Genomic DNA, 20,287 nt, shown 5'->3' on the forward strand with positions numbered 1-20,287 from the left:
AAAACAACTATAGGTCACCGTACGGCCTGTTGATATAAATTTATCTTTTTGTTCAATATTTCAACGATTATCGTCGTATAAACCAGAAACATCAACCTATTTTCCGAACGGAGAGTCATAAATTCAATGAATATTATTGCGGGATATACGGTATAAACGGTAAGCTTCGATGCGTTTAGTTATGAACGCGAATGGTTCGATAAATATAGCTAAATACACAATTAAGCCAAATGTTCATAAAAGGGATTTGCTGCACATCATTATTTAAGAAATCTACTGTTAAAAAATATAAAATGTCATACAAATATATTCTTTTGGATCTAAATGTTATCATTCTAAAATATGTTTTCACAGTTTCCGTTAAATATTGCCATTTTTAGATATATCGGTCCCCCTTTTCTCGGCTACTGTTAAAGCGAAACGGTTTTTTTATTAATAGGTTGCGAGGCGTGAAGTTCATATGATTCAATCCAAATTATCCTCAAAGTGCGGTAACAATCTTGAATTGATGCAATCTTGTTCGCCTTGAAATCGACCTAACATATTTAGTCAAAATTCTTAAAATAAATAACCTATATAACGAAAAGAAAACTGTGAAGACTTTAACACGAAAGGGAAGGCTTAAATTCTTCTGTAATTTTCCTGCTACCAATTATAAATTAATAAAGTCATGTTTTGTACTGTTGGAATTTCGGAACCCTCTTATTCATCCGTTTAAAGCACCATGAAACAATTGCCAGCTAACTCCCAGTTTTCAAAAATCTTTAAATGTGCAGTAGGTCATTGATACGGTTTGAGTTCTCAAAATGAATCAAGATAAAATAAAAATAACAAGACATTTATAAAAAATATAAAACCTTTGTTATGTTTTATCAATTTTTGAGAACATCTTTAGGTTAAAGATATTAATCAAAGTACTGAAGTACTGAACATCGGATGACCGCAAGTTCTAGTGGACGGTCACAAGCACTTGTCTTAGAAAACCAAATCACATCTCTTTACCTGAAAGTGACGTTAAAGTACAGATATATATTTTTTCTGTGCGTGGATGATCAATTTAACCTCATCGTAGAAGTGATACAAATCAGTAACCTTGTTTTTTTTGTTATATATTATTTTAATATTTGTAAATTACAGTTACAGGTATATATAATTTTTATCCATTTGTATATCATTCTATTGTACTATATTAATTATAGTGCTGTGCAAGTGCATGGTGGACACTCTGCTGTAATAATTCGATTTTTCTGATGGATTCAATTTGAGTGGGCATTCATATTTTCCAGCAAAACATTCAATGTCCCTCGCTGAGAGATGGAGCAAAGACAAATAACTTTGCATAGGAGATTGCAAACGTTCTTATAAATATTAAATTTTGTTTGCTTTATTTATGTTTCTATCGAGTTTAACGACATTTTCATATCATTATTTTATGTTCAAAACAATATATTTTTGGGAGTATCCATTTGAAATGAATTAAGAACAAGTGATAAGGAATGTAATTTTGCACTCGATAACGTCCGCGTATTTATTATTATCATGTGTATAGATCGGTTACAATCTCAAAACGAAGGTTACGTAATGGAAATTTTAGGCGACAGCAATACACATTAATGCCCTCACGGTCATCCGATGTAAAATGAATAGAGAAGTTGTTCATTAAGATATCATTAGATAAATAAACACACGGACCTATTTTTTTTTTCTCTTTTTGATTTCTTATCCAATGACCAGTGGCGGAACCAGAATTTTGAAAATGATGGAGCTTCGTTTGTTGGTTCTATAAGCAGTTTGATTAAGAGGAGGCTCTGGGCTCAGCTTTGCCTTAACTTCCTGCTGATTCAAAAAAACAAATACAAGATAAGAGGTGGCGGGGAAAATATCTTCGTCTTCGGTCAATAACATATGAATAGACGCATATTTATTGTGTTGACCTTGTCAAAAGTCTATAATTCATAAATGTAATTCGGAGCCTTCTAAAACCATATGTTATGAATATGTATGCAAGATATGGCGACCTATGAAATGACCCGCTTGGTGCAGATGAAATAGAACATTACATAAATAAGGCCGTAAGTGCTCTCTTTTGAATTGTTTTACATAATCTTTTCGGGGCCTTTTATTGTTGACTATGCGGTATGGGCTTTGCTCATTGTTGAAGGACGTACGGTGACCTAAAGTTGTTAATTTCTGTGTCATTTTGGTCTCTTGTGGAGAGTTGTCTTATTGGCAATAAAACCACGTCTTCTTTTTTAAATCAACTTATTTTCCGTTCACATTTTCCGTAAAGAAATGAGGTTGCATTTTGTTTTTTACATGTAGCTTTTTTTGCTTCGAATAACAGGACAGAGCTTTTAGTTTCTATATACACGCCATCTTGAAATAATAAATTGTCACATATAAATTCTGTTTGTTTGTTTCATGATGTGGCTGCTATTTAGCAACAACTAGTGGGTTAAATGCAATAAATAATTACAAACTGTTCTCTTCTGAGGATATTAAGCCATCAAATGCCGGAAATTTAACTATGTGTATCATATTTCAGATCAAATGTTATTAATTCATGGTCGTTTTATTATGCATATATATTACACACTGAAATTGAAAATTGAAATATCAATCATTAATAAGTGTTTATTTGCATCGCTAATCTGCAATATGCACGATTTGTTTGCTAAAAAATGTTCCTGTACAATGTTTTCAAAAATGCATTAAATGTATTTTATGACTTTTGTCAATCTAGGCACACCCCCAGAGAGACACACCTCGAGAATCGTGTTTATATATTTGTAAATATTTCAATTTTCAACAAGTAAAGTGAACAAATTATAAAAAGAATGAATGTATAACGCACACTCTTTAAAGGGGCACTAGCTACGAGATATATAAAAATATAAAGTTTGATTTTTTTCTGTTCAATCAATAATGAAAGTTAAATAGTGAAATAACAATTCGTTTTTTGCAGCCAAAAAGGTTCAATTTTGTCAAATTACGCTAAGCAACATTGATCATTAGTAATTCACTTGCAAGTGAATGAGTCGACCTCTTTAAATCCGTATTCATGAGATCTTCAATTTAACCCCTAGCTAGAGATTGACAACGCATGCATTGTACGTGTACTGGTTATTTAAAGAAAAAGAATGTCAACAATGAAAGTGAAACTATACGGTAAATCATTTGATTACTAATTCGATGCACATAAAATCATTCTTATTCGGTTAAAAACAATGAGAAACAAATATTTTTAATCTATAAAATAAAATCAAACAGACCTATAAAAATCCAATTGCACGTGTTGGTTTAATCTATTCATATCTTTATTTATGTTTACATCGATTACATGGTCATCTGAGGTCAAATCGATAGGTAATTAGATGGCGTCTGGACTAAAATACACACGAAACGAACCTATATAATATCTACCCCATGCTCTGTAAACTGTTTATTTTAGACTTTTGATAGTTTGTATAAATGTTTTACATTGTTATAAATCAAATATGAGAATTTGAGTCAAATCGGTGACCATGAATTTGACAGCTAGTGCCCCTTTAAAAAGAACAAAAAACTAAATATTTATATAACATTTTTTAACAATCAATATATAAAAATACTACATTTCCAATACTAAATCAACATCCCGATGCACATATATAACCTTCAGTTCACATTCAGCATCCAATGGATATTACCTTGAAAAAGAATACAACGAAGTAGTTCAGAGCTTTTTAGAAAGCTAAAACTTATAATTTTCTTAATTTTCAAAGTGTATATCACTGATGCGTTTTGTTTTAATCTGTGTCAAAAAAGCGTTTACCAGAACGTTATAGGTGTTTGCACATAACGTAATTGGTGTTTGGACTTTGGACATAACGTAATAGGTGTTTGGACATAATGTAATAGGCATTTACACATAACTTACATGGTGTTTGCACATAATGTAAGCGGTATTTGCACATAACGTAATAGTGTTTGCACATAATGATGTAGTTTTTATACATAACTTAATAGGTATTTGCACATAAAGCAAAAGGTCTTTGCACATAGGGTAAACTATGTTTGCACATAGGGTAAACAATGTTTGCACATAAGGGGAACGATGTTTGCATATAAAGTAAACGAGAATTGCACAAAACGTATAAGTTGTTTGCACATAATGTAAATGGCGTTTGCACATGACGTAATGAATGCTCACAGAGAGTATCAATTGTTCGGCAAAACGCATAGGAACTATACCATGATGTGTGGTGTTTTTCACTGGAGATACATATGTATTAACACAACATAACGCAAAAAGACTATAATATCATGAGGTTTACATAGAACAAAAGTGTATCAAAACAAAACCTTTAGAACATTCGGCATAACAAAAACACTTGAGACAGGACGCAATTTTTAACTGACTTACGTAAAAGAAGAATAGACAGAACATAGATAAAATATGAGAAAATGTAAAGGTGGTTGATCATAAAGTTTCGAAGTATTCACAGAATATATAGTAGTAAAAGCATGATGTAAAGCCTATTGTACGCAATAAACTTTAGCAATGACATATAATACTACTGTTTGACCAAACAAATAACTAATTTGACATAACACAGAGATGCCGTGCCAAGAAATACAGACATTTGCACATAATATAAAGAAGAAACGACAGGACGTTAAGACAAAGTGACAGAACACATTAAATTTTTACACTATAAGACAGTTCCGGCGTTCCATAGAACTCTATTCAATGAAGAATGTTGAGTCAATAACACAGACATCACGTGATGTCCAGTCAATGAGCAATACACATACTACTACTATAGTAAATAATAACGGTACAGGTGTAGGTCATTTAAAAGAGAGCTTGGGCGAATGGAAGAGAATAGGTGCCACGGATTTTGTATTGGATATTATAGCAAACGGGTATAAAATTCCTTTCAGTACCATTCCATGCATGGTTGAATTACAAAATAACAAATCAGCAAGAGACAATCCCGAATTTGTTAAGAGCGAGATTGAAAAATTGCTAGAAAAAGGATGTATTACTCAAGTGTCTTGTAAGCCATATGTAGTTAATCCTCTAACAGTAGCTCATAATAGAGGTTCAAAACTCAGATTAGTGTTAGATGCAAGACATATCAATCCACATGTAGTTAGATTTAAACACAAATATGAAGATGCAAAAACTGCTAGACAATTATATGATCAAGGAGATTTTGTATTTTCTTAAGATTTAAAAAGCGCATATCATCATATAAGCATTTTTGAAACAGATACTACATATTTAGGTTTTAAATGGGAGCATGCATATTATGTGTATAATGTTTTGCCTTTTGGGTTGTCAACCAGCGGATATATTTTCACAAAGGTAGTCAGGGGAGTTATATAAAATATTGGAGAAGTACGGGTCTAAAAATTGTCATGTATCTAGACGATGGGCTCGGCGGGGGCAAAAACATGAAAGAGGCTATGTTAGCGAGCGAAAAAATCCATTCCGATTTGGAGAAATTTGGGTTTGTTCTTGCATCAGAGAAGTGCAATTGGGTTCCTATTCAAGGTCTAGACTGGTTGGGTTTTCATTGGGATATGATAGAAGGGGTTATAAGAATAACCGAAAAAAGGATAGAGAAGCTTTTAAGAATCTTGGAAGTTTTCAGGATACAATTTCACTACGGAATTAGGCTTTTTCGGGTGAAATTTATTGCAAGTATTGTAGGACAGATCATATCAATGCAGCCTGTATTAGGAGATCAGGCACGTTTAAGAACAAGGTATTTCTACCAATGTATATTGCAAAGGGCAAGTTGGAACGCCAAAGTACTAGTTAGTACGGACGCATTCGAGGAGTGCATTTTTTGGGAACATAAAGTTGAAATCTTTAACGAGATAGGATCTCGGTTAAGTCAGTTGACTTATAATGTACCACAAGATTATTATGTGTTCAGTGATGCATCTGGTACAGGTTTCGGTGGTTTTGTTACCACTGGTTCAGAGGAAGAACCTTTGGAAATGTTTGGTAGTTGGTCAGTGGCTGAACAGGCCGAAAGTTCGACGTGGAGAGAGCTCGAGGCTGTAAAAAGATTATTGATAAATTTTGTCAATATCAGAGTTTTCACAGATAATCTGAATATCACACATATACTTAATATTGGTAGTAGGAAGATGGTTTTGCACAAGAACGCTTTGTTCGTTGATGAATTTTGCAGAGAGAATGCAATTAAGTTGAGTTTGGTTTGGTTACCAAGAGAATCAAACCAGTATGCAGACACTTTAAGTAGGGTAACAGATTGTGATGATTGGGAAATACAAGATGAGATTTTTCTGTATCTTAATCACGTTTGGGGTCCACATGACATAGATAGGTTCGCGCATGATTACAATGCCAAGTGCAAGCATTTTAACTCAAAGTTTTGGTGCCCCGGGACTGCTGGGATAGACTCGTTTACAGTAGTATGGGGTGGATATAATAATTGGATAGTTCCACCACCAAGTTTGATTCCAAAGGTTATTAATAAGATTACAATAGAAAAATGCAATGGCACTTTAGTCATCCCGGAATGGACATCGGCACCATTTTGGCCTATGTTGGTGGATCAATTTGGAAATTTTAAGGATTTCATAGTTGACAGAAAGTTTTTTCAAGGGGAAAATCTGACTAAAAGAGGCAGAGGGCAGTGCGGGATATTTGGACAACAGTGTTTCAAATTTAGATTGATTGCTTTAAGAATAGAATTTTAGTTTTCAATATACTTATGACGTTATTTATTTCAACAGGGATTACATTAGACAACACAGTGAAGGAGGCAGTCGAGGACAGTGGTATAGAAGTTGGCAGTTATATGTACGAGCTTTATCCGAAGATGTGTGAACTGTTGATAAACTCTAAAAGTGACAATACTGTTAAATCATATTTTAATTCTTACAAACGATGGGAACGTTTCATTACTTTACAAGGACACAAATCTTTACCAGCTCAGCCAGTTCATGTTGCACTGTATTTAACACATTTATTGAACAATAATTCTACTTGTCACCCTATTTCGAACGCAGTGTACGGTATAAAATGGGCACATGAGACAAATGGTCTAAACGATCCTACTTCAAACACTTTTGTAACATCAATTCTTGAAGCATCTAAAAGAGTAGCACCAAAAAAAGACAGAAAAGAAAGATCCAATTACTCCGGAAACTTTAATCGAACTATGTGATATGTTTAAAAATTCTTTAGATTTACTTGTTATAAGGGATTTGGCAATGATGATTTTGAGTTTTTCAGGATTTCTCAGATATGATGAGGTCAGTTCGTTACGCTTTTGTGATGTAAAAGTACACGAATCTCATTTAATTTTGTGTATCGAAAAAAGCAAAACAGACCAATATAGGCAAAGTTCTGAAGTCTTGATTTCTAAGGGTAATTCATCTGCTTGTCCTTTCACAATGTTTCTAAGGTACACTAAGTTAGCAGGTTTCAGTGATTCTTGCCAGCAAAATTTTTATTTGTTTCGGCCTATTTATAGATCTCGCAATACATGCAAGCTTATTACTAAAGATAAAAAGCTAAGTTACACGGCGGCTAGAGAGTCCATTCTTAAGAGAATTCGAACAATTTGTCCAGAGGGAAACATAGGTCTTCATTCATTCAGATCCGGCGGGGCCACAATGGCGGCAAACGCCGATGTTAGTGACAGATGCTTAAAGAAGCACGGTAGATGGAAGTCTGACTCTAGTAAAGACGGTTACATAGTAGATTCCACTGAGAAACGTTTGAAGATATCTAAGGTATTATAAGGGCCTATAGATTACCCCTTTCTTTGGTTTTCTATCACGTACGACGGGCTGTCGGCAAATTTGAATTTGCGTTTGAATTTTATTTCTTTTACTGCCATGTGTACAAAGAAGGTATTGTTAGTGTGCTGTCAATGGCAGAAAAGGGTGTCATTTGTGTGTCTGTTGTCTGTAGTATAGAGAATACTAATATTTTCCCGCGTTTCGATCAGTATAGCGGGAAAATGTTGTATTCTCGATATGGGAATCGTCAATTTTCGGTAGGCCGAAGAAATTTAGCCAATCAGAGGACTGAGTTGTGGTCATATATCCTTGTTTTTTCTGTGGTAGCTTCACTTCTAGCCGTCGTATTGACCGTGTAAACTACATTTTTCTAAATGATGATATTTATCTGTTTGTACATTATAACAAAAATGCTGATTTTCGAAAACTGTTTTTTAAAATGACGGGGTCCGACGTTCATTATCCTGAGATAGGCTCGAGCATTGATTCGGGCACAGGTTTCCGTAATACGGTTTTTCCTGGTCGGCCTTGGCTATCAATGAGGGGTAATTTTATCAAACGTACAGTATACAATATTTTGCTGTGGTTTGTACATACTGAAATGATTGGTAAATGAAAATGCAATTTGATTACTGATTTATATGTCACGATTATAGATTTATTATACAATTATATCTGGCATCCATCACGTACGACGGGCTGTCGGCAAATTTGAATTTGCGTTTGAGTTTTATTTCTTTTACTGCCATGTGTACAAAGAAGGTATTGTTAGTGTGCTGTCAATGGCAGAAAGGGGTGTCATTTGTGTGTCTGTTGTCTGTAGTATAGAGAATACTTGAAATAAAAACAAAGTATGTTTGTTATTGATTAGAAGACTTTGATCATCTCATTAGTAAAGGCAAGTATTTTGTTAAGATATTTGTGTGTTTGTTTTTTTGTTTGTGTAGTTTGATTAATAGGTTAATTCTTACTTTGAGATATATATTATATAAGAAGTCAAACAACCAAATAAGGGTGCTTCAAAAGTGTAAGGTGAAAATACAAATACATTTAATAGTTACCCAAGTGTAGTCGTTTATAATTCTGTATTCACAGGCTATGTCTACCGATGTATATAAACATTTATTTAGAAAACTAATCGGAAATCGTGTATCTTCTCAAAAATGTTTTTATTCTGTCCCTTTGCATCGGTTTTTGCAGCACTCGATACTGCTGAACTGTTTACATCTGCTGCTGGCATTGCTCTTTGTAAACACATATAACGGATTGAAACATATGGTTAATAAAACACTACATAGAATAGGAAATAGATTGTTCAAAGAAGAATTGATCAATACCAGTATTATTTATTTTTTCAGCTGACCATCAAATGAGACCATATGCACGGGAAAATAACTATAATAGTGTTTGTCTATTTTAGTGAATCCAAGGTTATAGTAGATGTCAAGTATACCTAAATTGTTCATCAATCTAATGTATCTAAACTGTTTCATAAAATATACCTCATTTAAGTTAGATACTTAAGCGCATGTCCCTAGACCAATTAAAATATAACCTTGTCTCACAAAGCTACATAATACATCTGGATGGGATAAGTTTTTGTTAGATAACGAAAATTAATAGGTTTTCCATGTGGAGGTTTTGGTTGTACTGTTTCTGTTAATGTTCTACATAAATTGAATTTACATGCAATTTCTTTGTTTAAAAGAAATCAGTTTCTTGTTTAATATATAGTGATGATGAGCGTATTGCACTTTTTAATGGTTATAGTCCTAGTTGTTAGAAAAATAATTAAAAAAAGTCAAATAATGGCACAATAATCGGTTAAGTTGTTTGTAAATTATTCTATTTTCTAAATATTACTTCGTAAACGAGATTATATGGTGATAGACACAGATGAGGATGGTTTTGTATAACCGAAAAAGCATTAAAGTGCATTGATAGGACATTTTAGAGAAAAAAATCTGACGTTTTAACGCCAAAGTAAAGCCCACTTTAGCCCAAGATTTTTTAACCCATTCGAGCGAAAATGGAAATTATCAATGCCAATTTAAGAGCAATAATATAATCCATTTTATGATTAATGATTAATGATCAATAATTTGTTTTAATAGAAGCAAGACAGCACAATTTAAAAAATATCGATCATGTCCATTAAAGTATTACATAAAAATTTTAAAATCACATTTTTAAAATTCCGTTCTAGTCTGGAATTTATATTCCAGAGAACGTGCGTAATGGGCTCTGGGTATCTCCCTGTACAATTCTTTTAATAAAGTTGCAGTAGGAACTGCTTTATCTCTTTATCTTGTCTAGATTGTGGTGCACATTCGTCTATACATTGCATTTTTATATATGTTGTTGTTTGCAATTTGATGATAGTATAAAGAAAAACGTAAATAGCTGAGTGACAACTGTAAAATTACTTTTATTTCCATGATGAACCAAAGTGAACATATATATATATATATATATATATATACATACAACTTTGATATTAAAATTGAGAATGGAAATGGGGAATGTGTCAAAGAGACAACAACCCGACCAAATAAAAAACAACAGCAGAGGGTCACCAACAGGTCTTCAATGTAGCGAGAAATTCCCGCACCCGGAGGCGTCCTTCAGCTGGCCCCTAAACAAATATATACTAGTCCAGTGATAATGAACGCCATACTAATTTCCAAATTGTACACAAGAAACTAAAATTAAAATAATACAAGACTAACAAAGGCCAGAGGCTCCTGACTTGGGACAGGCGCAAAAATGCGGCGGGGTTAAACATGTTTGTGAGATCTCAACCCTCCCCCTATACCTCTAACCAATGTAGTAAAGTAAACGCATAACAATACGCACATTAAAATTCAGTTCAAGAGAAATCCGAGTCTGATGTCAGAAGATGTAACCAAAGAAAATAAACAAAATGACAATAATACATAAATAACAACAGACTACTAGCAGTTAACTGACATGCCAGCTCCAGACTTCAATTAAACTGACTGAAAGATTATGATTTCATCATATGAACATCAGGCACAATCCTTCCCGTTAGGGGTTTAGTATCATACCATCATAACATATATGAGAAGAACATAACCCGTGTCATGCCAACAACTGTTTTTAAAAAAAAAATAATGTGTTTAGTTCCGATGCAAATACCTTATCAGTGACTCAATATTAACGCCAAAATATGCAATGTTTAATGACTTGACAACAGTATCGTAATTATATCCCTTCTTAATAAGTCTATTCAAAGGTTTTGTAAGTTTCTGGGGTGAATACTGACACCTTTGTGCTTTTTAAGCTAGCACAAATTAATGCTCAAGGTTTTAGCATTATTTAACTAGGAAACTTTTTGCTAAATATTGGCTATCGAAAATACAGCTGAACGGATAAATCCTGCGCTAAAATGGGCTCTAATGTCTGCGCTAAAATGTCCCCTAGTAGTTTAACATTTTAAAAATTATCTGCGCCCATTTGTTTTCTTGTTCATAGTTGAGATTAAATTTCCTTTTGTTTATGAAATTAGCAAATTTGATTAAATTATTGTCACCTTATTGTCGACATATGAATGTTTCTTTTGTATCTCTGTGAACATTAACCAGAACATTTGCTTTCATCGGTTGATTCTTTTAACATTTAAGGTAGCACAATACAAAGATTTTTCATCCCCAACCAGACATCTTTAAACTGATGTAATTCCACTCATCTTTCTTTAAATCTTGAAAATGAGGTACCAAAAGAAAGAAGAATTTCATTATGACATAATTATTACATAATTAATTGGTATGTAATTAGTTGCCATATTGTGATGTCCATACTTGAATGAATTTAGCTTCTTTGTTATTCATAGCATCCCAAAATATTTTATAGATTCTTGCACAACACAGTTTGACCTCCCAAACTGTGTCTCAGGTTTTTCCTATCGTATTTCATTCTCTCATAAATCTACAATGAAATTCGAACAATAATTCATAAGAGACCACTAAATTCAATTGGGTATAAAATTTGTTCTATTGAAGTTTTTGGAAATCTGAGACACAGTTTTGGAGGTCAAGCTGTGTTGTACAAGAATCTATTAAATTTTTTGGGATGCTATGAAGAACAAAGACGATAAATTCATTCAAGTGTGGACATCACAATATAGCAACTTATTACATAATAATTAATTATGTAATAATTATGTCATAATGAAATTATCACAATTTGAAAGATGAATCCTTCTTCTTCTTTCTTTTGGTACCTCATTTATAATATATAAAGAAGGATTAAATGAATTACATCAGTTTAAAGTTGTCTGATTGGGAGTGAACAAATCTTTGTATTGTGCTACCTTAATACAGGCGATGAAATAAACGATTCAACTAATAAAAATTTTATTCGGAAATTATCCAAAGCGGATAAAAGAATAAGCCCTTATGGCCTTGTGAAACAATGATAGTCCATCGGAAGGGGGCGATAAATGACCAACCCGTTTTAAGAGAGAGCAATATCTCTTGCACGTAAAAGACACCCTTTTAGATTTCGAAAAGAGCAGGCTAAGGCTACAAGGAAGCACTTGCACCCTCAGAGTGGAAACGGGTTAATATAAGTTGTAATAACTTGTTTCCCTATCCACTATAAATAAATATGTTTAAACTAAAAGAAAAAGCAGCAGAAAAGACAGTGGTTTAAACTTTTTTTAAATATCCTGTTTCAATCAAAAGAAAGAGAAAATATATCTTTGCTCCAAGGGGATACTAATTTAAATGAATATTATTTTTTCTGTTTTAATTTAACTGTACTTAAAAACATATGTGCCGCTTTTATATTTCGGTTCTATACATATACATATACAAGTGAAGCAAACCGCTCATATAAATTATGCTGTATGATTGAGCTGCACGAAATGAAAAAAATACGACGTTATTTATACAATGCATGAAAAATAACGTCAAACTAACGTAACCAAAACTAACACCAACACCGTACGCGACGTCAAAGGAATTGTATTGCGCTCTTATAGAATCTATATGCCAAAATTCCTGTGGTACTTGTTGCGAATGCTTGATCAAAACTGAGACATACGATTGTAACAGGGCAATTCAAAGGCTGTTCAAAGTTATGGGTCAAATATATAATAGACGACGACACTAAAACAAAACATATTTTGTATAAATATAATGATTATAAACTAAAACTACTATTGCTAGTATCAGCTGACATCACTTCATCTGGTCATGACCATGATAATATTAATGGCAGCCATTCGGAAAATTCTAAATTCAAAGCCACAGAACATATGCTAGATAAGACTTCTGTATACAGCTTTTTTTTTTCTTCAAAAAACGCATTTTGACTGTTTTCATTGTAACTTTTGTTTTTTTTAAATTCTAAAGAAAGTCTATCAAATATTACTAAAAGCACATCTGCATATGGTCCTTCTTGTTATGATATAGTTGCATAAAGCATGGTCTGAATGTCCCGGGGAAATATAATGGACAAAACTAGTATGGAAAAAGATACGGTGGAAAAACCAATATTTGTTATGGGTAAAACACTCAGAGACTATATGCAGATAAAATTATCATATATATACTAGCATTAAAGGTGTGTACGCCAGACGCGCGTTTGGTCTAAAAAAAAAAGACTCAACGGTTACGCTCGAATCAAACATAAATTACGTAGTTAAAGATTGTTAAGGACCCAAATTCCAAAAGGTTTTGTCAAATTTTGAAATAGATTATAACGCTGTAGTCTATGTATTAAATAAGTAACATTCATAAGATAATTCAATCAATAAAATGAAGAGAGAAAGTTATCTTTGGTGAGCAATAACAATTAACTTTTTTTGAAGAATTGACATGTTTCTCTGGGTTTTTTTTTCAAGCTATGGTTAATTAGCTAGGGATCATTTTGATTTTGGACTTATATACGACGCAAATGTAGGTCACATACAGTTGAAATGTAGATCACATACAGTTGAAATGATGTAATATTAATAGTTATGGTGTCTTTGATGAGTTCATGTAAATAATGAAAGTATTGACATTTTACTCCTTAAAAAAACCTTTATAGTCAGATGTATTGAGGCATTTGTACAGTCACGTACAAATTGTTAGTAGGCAGTGCCTCCATTTTGTTCTATAACAGCAGTAAATAAGTGTATGAAAGGAGAGAGAATCACGTTTATTTTCGTTTTATTCTGAATTTAAATTATGAAGCCTTGACTTATTGGTCTAATGCTAAAGACATTTCAACTATAAGATATAAAAAAGATGTGGTATAATTGCCAATGAGACAACTATCCACAGAAGACCAAAATGACACAGACATTAACAACTATAGGTCACCGTACGGCCTTCAACAATGAGCAAAGCCAATACCTCATAGTCAGCTATAAAAGGCCCCGATAAGACAATGTAAAACAATTCAAACGAGAAAACTAACGGCCTTATTTATGTAAAAAAAAATGAACGAAAAACAAATATGTAACACATAAACAAACGACAACCACTGAATATACAGGCTCCTGACTTGGGACAGGCACATACATGAGTTTTATTGGTCCCTCAAAAGAAATGTGGTTTACTAGATAAACATGCTTTCAATTGAATAAATATGCTGTAAACTTTGCATTCAAGAGAGTCACAAATATATGTGTAAATAAGTTCTCGAAACTGTTTTTCAAGGTAAAAAATTGCATTCACGTATTCTGCCTTGTGGTCTTTTCAGTTAGGAGTGAACAAATAAGGATTACCATTACCATGTTGAATACGTTTAATTGATGTGTTAGATGCATTTGTCGTAATTTCTAACTCAGGAACAAACGATATTTATAAACATTATAAGCCTAAAGATATCCAATTAAAAATGTTAAAAATAGTATAGATTTTGATATGAGTTACAGACAAAACATGATATATCAGTTGTTATTTGTGGCTGAAAAGAATGATGATTTGAAAAACAACTTTTAAAAAGCTGTAAAGAATGTTTACATTTTGTCATGATTACTCGATCATTTCAAAGGCAGGACTTGTAGACAGTGAATATTTACAATTTTAAATAAAAGACAGGAAAACATATTTTGTAAAGAATAAAAAATAAAATAGAATCGTAAATGCATATCATTCTGACGTTACTTGGCAAATTCCGGAAAATATACATCAATGGTACGTTTGCAGTGAAAAACATAACAAAGTAGGATTCCAGGAGACAGGAAAATATATTACATGTTTTTAAAAGCAAAGCAACTGATACTATAAAAGTTTTCAGTATAATTTAGCAAGTTACTTTATAAACGTTGACTTTTCAAAAGATAATCATTATTATAAGTTAAAAAAAAATTCGTAAATCAAAAAATATTTTAAAATGTATTTCTACTCTGTGGATTCATATGGTAGAAAGATCATATCGAATTATAAAAATAGGCTTCCGTCGTCTGTAAACTTCCACTTTTTCAACTTCTTCTTGAGAACCACTTAAAAAGATAAATAAAATAACTTTCCATTTCTGTGTAGCAACATTCAAGCAGCGCAGACCCTCTCCCCGTAATCGGTTTATTTTCAACATATGAGTTTGAATGTCCCTCTAGTACCTTTCGCCCCTCTTTTATACGTTTATTTTTATTTTTTTTTAACTTGTTGCAGCGTAGGATAAAACTGTGAATAAAGGAATCTGTTATCGTATTTTATTTTTGCCACTTTTTGACGTACCTTCCGCTGCCAGTGGACGATGATTTGACTGCCTCTCTCAGATATCTACTTTAAATCCTTATTGTTAGTTTCTTCATTAATTGGTCTATGGTGAAACGTTTTCTGATTGGCAATAATATGATATTCTTCTTGATTATATATTTAGAAATGCATTTGGTGTACTATTTATAGTGTTATTACTTTTGTCGTCAACAACCTTTGGTATGTGTGGCTTTCGAAACATTTTGTCTGGAATTAATTGATGAAGGTTATTCCATGATATGTATTGTGCAAACTTTAATCATACCGTTTTAATATTTAATTTTAAGAATAGAATATGTGTAGGAAATGTTTGATATTTCTACACCAGGAACAGAAATAATGTACTTTACTGCTATCGAGTGTATTAAATCACTAACAGACGAGGAAAGTGTGGTTTTTATTGCAGTACAAAGTGCGTTTTCAACACTAATTTCAAAACTATGTAGAAAGCAAAGTGATACCGCGAGGTACTGATCAGTCATTTATGAACACACATAATATATTTTTAATTTAACTATAGATTGCCTTTAGACAAAACAGTAATTCAATTTATAATACTATGTAACCACGAATATAGTAAACGCTTCCGCCAAAATATTGTCGTTGTTGCTTTATGTTTTGTAATGTCTTCCTTTAAAATCAATTAGTTATTTACAAACCATACTATATCAATTATTTTTGAATTTGTTAATTTCCTACAAAAATAACTGGAGTTTTTGTCACATATTTTGCCTGAGGCATACATGATTTGTTATTGTTATGACATTAATTTTATTCTGAATATCATTGTCAAAATAGATTAGTTTAATGACTTAAAAGAAATCCATGTATATATTTGCTTGCAGTTTAACGAATAATGATTAATTGATTGAAAGTTGCTTTTTTCAGCAAACGACTAAATCTTGATTGATGGAAACCCGAGTACCCGGATAATGGATTGGCATACTGGACAAATCGTTAACAATTGGGAAGTTGAAATCAACTCTTTTGTCGTATAGCTTTGTTAAAAACTGACCCTCAATTTCAAATTCGAGATGTTAATATAGAAATAAGAAGATGTGGTATGAATGCAAAGAGACAACTCTCAACATAAGTCAAGATATGAGGCACACTTAATTGTATCTGTTGTATCCTTTATCTCAAGTTTGATGGGTTAGATGTGTTTAACACAGTCACAAAATTTTGAAAAATTTGTTTAGACCTGGTTGTATAGATAGCTTAACCTCTCACTTGTATGAAAGTCGCATGAAACTCAATTATATCGACAACAATGTGTGAACAAAACAAACAGACATAATAAATAATATGTGTACAGCAGTCAACATTGTGTTATAATCTTAATCACAATAAAAACAAACATTTTATATATCAGTTTATATATCACAAATAAAGGCATTTATTACCGAAAATTGATTTGCATAGCAGCAATTTAATAATATGAAAAGACACCTTTAGCATTCAGTCTTATGGTTAAGTTTATCTGTAAAGGTTACATAATAATAAAATGCCATTTAAATTATATCGTTTTTGGTCTTAGTAGACTTATTGATAAAGATTATTATCATATACTGTTCTTATCAATTATTACGTCTGGAATTCTGAGCAATAAAATTTAATTTGCTGATTTCAGTTGGAAGCAAAGCTTACAAAATTCTGTTTAATTTTGCATTTACATTCTTACATATTTTTTTCAGCATGGCAAATTATTGTGTCTTTTTGTACTGTTCAAGCTTGTTGTATGCAATCTTCTATGTAGTATAGCTCGCGATATAAGTGAAGTACTTTGATCTAGGTTTCAGTTACTTAACATTTTCATGTATTTTGTAAATTGGTGTATATATGTTACAGCATATTGTATAATTAGGGATAATGTTTAATCCCTGTAAACTTTCACTGTAAATTTACTGGTTTCTAGTATTTACAATTAATTAATTTTAAGGATTATGAAAACTTACAAGAAAACAGTGTTCTGAATCATACATAATAAATGGATTGAAGAGACAACGAATCAAAAATAATTTCTGGAAAATCATATTTAAACATTAAGAAAATAACTTTTTAAATCTTAAAACGCAATATTCTAAAACAGATCATTGATTTTTACAAACCGCTTTAAAAATTAATATAACATCTACTTTTGAAAATTTGCTCTGTTTTTCTTTTCTTTTTCTTTTTTTTGGGTGGGCAAAAAATAGCTTTTAAAACATTGCCCTGCTTGTAAATAAGTAATTAAGTGAGAGGTTTAGCTAGCTATAAATACAGGCAATAGTAGTATACAGCTGTTCGAAAGTCATAAATCGATTGAGAGTGCAACAAAAAACCAAAACGACACTGCAACACACACAGAATCCAATTATAAGATAACAACTGCCATATTCCTGACTTGGTACAGGACATTTAAAACAAAATAAGGGTTGAACCTGGTTTACCGGAAAGCCAAATCTCGCGCTTTTTGGCGCTTAAGATTGAAAAACTTATTTTAATGAAAATACGATTTTCCAGGAATCGTTTTTTGATTCGTTGTCTATTCAATCCATGTAGTATATATTATTATTATATAAAACCAGGTTTACATACAAAAAATGGCTGTAACAAGTCACGAATATTACAGTTCTTATCCATTCGTTTGATGTGTTTGAGCTTTTGAATATGCCATTTGAGAAGGGACTTTCCATTCTAAATTTCCCTCAAAGTTCAGTATTGTGATTTTACATTTTACTGAACAGAGAACAGAAATAACATGTTTATAAGAATTATCCAAAGTTGATGAAAAGTTTAAAAGTAAGGTATTTCTAATTGATCTGTAGATACCTGTATCTTGGCATTGGGATTTCTCTAACTGTTAATGACGTCTTTACACGAAATCCATTAAACGTTGAATGTGCACTGATTGACATTTTAGTCTTAGATGGAGGATTTTTTTATTAATTGTTTTCGGTTTTGAACTAGCTGTCAGTGACTGCAAGTACTATCAGATCTGTAATTTGTTTGGATTTTTGGTCCTCATTGCTCTTCAACTTCGTACTTTATTTGGCCTTTTTAACATTTTTTTATTCGAAAGTCTGTGATAAGTCTTGTAGACGAAACGCGTGTCTGGGGCATATATAAATATTAAATTTCAATCCTGGTATCTATGATGAGTGATAATGTATTTAAAGTTGCCCTTCCACTCGTACGTCCACTCTGTGTTTTGTTACATGTTTTTGTGCTGTTGAGTTAAACCCATTTCAACTGATTCGTATGCCCCATCTACGAAAGTAGTGGGGGAGTAGGTTTCTGATCTGTGGGTCCGTTCGTCTGTTCGTTCGTCCGTTCCTCTGTCCCGCTCAGGTTAAAGTTATTGGTCAAGGTTGTTTGAAACTTGGTACACATGTTTCCTATGATAGTATCTTTCTAATTTCAATGACAAATAACAGTTTTGATCCGAATTTCACAGTCCACTGAACATAGAAAAGGATAGTGCGAGTGGGGCATCCGTGTACTATGAACACATGCTTGTTATAGTTATTTTCAAGTGATGTACTGTTACACCACTGACTAAGGTTAGGGAATGTTTTGGTGCCCGCTAACATGATTACCCCGCCACATTATATAATTATGTGTCCCAAGTCAGGAGTCTCAGTGGAATTATGTGTATGTCCCAAGTCAGGAGTCTCAGTGTAATTCTGTGCATGTTCCAAGTCAGGAGTCTCAGTGTAATTTTGTGCATGTCCCAAGTCAGGAGTCTCAGTGTAATTTTGTGCATGTCCCAAGTCAGGAGTCTCAGTGTAATTCTGTGCATGTCCCAAGTCAGGAGTCTCAGTGTAATTCTGTAGTTGCAGCTTGTTGCTGTATATCATATTTGTTTTTCGTTCATTATTTTGTATATATATTAGGTCGTTAGTTATCTCGTTTGAATTGTTAAACATTTTTCATTTCGGTGCCTTTTATAACTGACAATGCGGTTTAGGTTTTACTCATTGTTGACAGCCGACCGTTGACCAATAGTTGTTAATTTCTGTGTGATTCGGTCTCTTGTGGAGAGTTTTGGAATTGGCAATCATACCATATTTTAATATTTACAGTATTAATCTAAATTTTCAACAAACACAAATACTAGTAAATAGAATTATAAAAAGGGATGCCCTGGATACATGTATCACAACAATAGGTTAAGTTCCAGTATAGTCTTTACCAATTTGATGACACCAACTCATGTTTTTATACACCAAATGAACCTAAGACTTTTTTTTTTGTGTTACATTTTATAGTTTTTATATAGTAAACAAACAATAGAAACTGGAAATGAAATAAATGTTTCTTAAACTTATTTCATGATTCGTCCGCATTAACTTACGGAAGCGTATTAGCGCCACACATTTTTTTTTTTATTATTTTTCTTCCTATGTTTGCGTTATAACGCAAACCTTTGCGTTAACGCAAACCTTTGCGATATAACGCAAACCTTTGCGTTACAACGCAAACCTTTGCGTTTAACGCAAACCTTTTGCGTTATAACGCAAACCTTTGCGTTGCAACGCAAACGTTTACGTTACAACGCAAACCTTTGCGTTTAACGCAAAAATTTGTTTTATCTTATTTCTTATTTAAGATTCAAAGGAAACAGTAGTTATTAATGGAGGAGGCTGTATATAATAAAATTTATCACCTTTGTAGTAATTGCAAAGTAAACTGCTTGAATAATTAGATCATATCAATGACTAATAATGAGCAGAATAATATAAGAAGATGTGGTATGAGTGCCAATAAGAAAACTCTCCATCTAAGTCACTATTCGTAAAAGTAAACCATCATAGGCC

The sequence above is a fragment of the Mytilus galloprovincialis genome, chromosome 2, assembly GCF_965363235.1.
Source record: "Mytilus galloprovincialis chromosome 2, xbMytGall1.hap1.1, whole genome shotgun sequence".
Classification (NCBI taxonomy): Eukaryota; Metazoa; Mollusca; class Bivalvia; order Mytilida; family Mytilidae; genus Mytilus; species Mytilus galloprovincialis.